A 716-nucleotide genomic window follows, 5' to 3' on the forward strand; every position below is an offset into this window, starting at 1 on the left:
TTTCCTGATCTATAACACTCATCAGGAGACTGTTTATGAGCTGCATCAGCCAGACTCCATTGTCATCTGACTTCCTCTTGGGTTTGGTCAATTGGAGGTGCTGGCAGGAAATCAAAGAAGGAGAAGAGAACAAACCTAGAATTTATGTTTTTCTTGTCTTTCTTTCTCAAAGTGTTTCTGACAGAGGTTGTGTCCCTGTATGAGAACAGATTCTGTGTGGAAACTCCGCTGGCTCTATCCCATGCTTCAATACCTTCCTTACAAATACACAACTTCAAGTCCACATGTACTATTGCTAACATCAGGGTGTCTCAATATCCTAAGCTGAGTCTCATAACCTAGCCCATAAACTATCAATAGTCCCTGTATTACAAAAAGCTCTTTAAAATCACAGCTCATGCTAGCTTCGGCAGCACATACACTAAAATTAGAATGATACAGAGAAGATTAACATGGCCCCTATGCAAGGATGACACACAAATTCTTGAAGTATTCCATATAAAAAAATAAAAAAATAAAATAAATAAATAAATAAATAAATAAATAAATAAATAAATAAATAAAATCACAGCTCAATATACTGACTGATTCTTCTGGGAACTAGACTGAAACAATGTTACTACAAGGCTCTGAAGGTTTCACTCCAAAATAAAATTTATTCAAGTTACAATAAAGGAAGAAATATGAATTATTCTAAACAAATCAACAAACAAACA

At 34.5% G+C, this 716-nt stretch overlaps 1 non-coding gene across 1 annotated transcript; it reads left to right on the plus strand.

The window, feature by feature from the left end:
- The first annotated feature begins 397 nt into the window (after positions 1-397).
- Positions 398-504, plus strand: LOC141571476 (U6 spliceosomal RNA). The gene has a single exon (XR_012496204.2). It is a non-coding gene; the product is annotated as a U6 spliceosomal RNA (small nuclear RNA).
- Positions 505-716: the final 212 nt, after the last annotated feature.

The sequence above is a fragment of the Rhinolophus sinicus genome, chromosome 16 (genome assembly GCF_057876585.1).
Source record: "Rhinolophus sinicus isolate RSI-liver-muscle chromosome 16, RSI-T2T, whole genome shotgun sequence".
In the NCBI taxonomy this organism is placed as follows: Eukaryota; Metazoa; Chordata; class Mammalia; order Chiroptera; family Rhinolophidae; genus Rhinolophus; species Rhinolophus sinicus.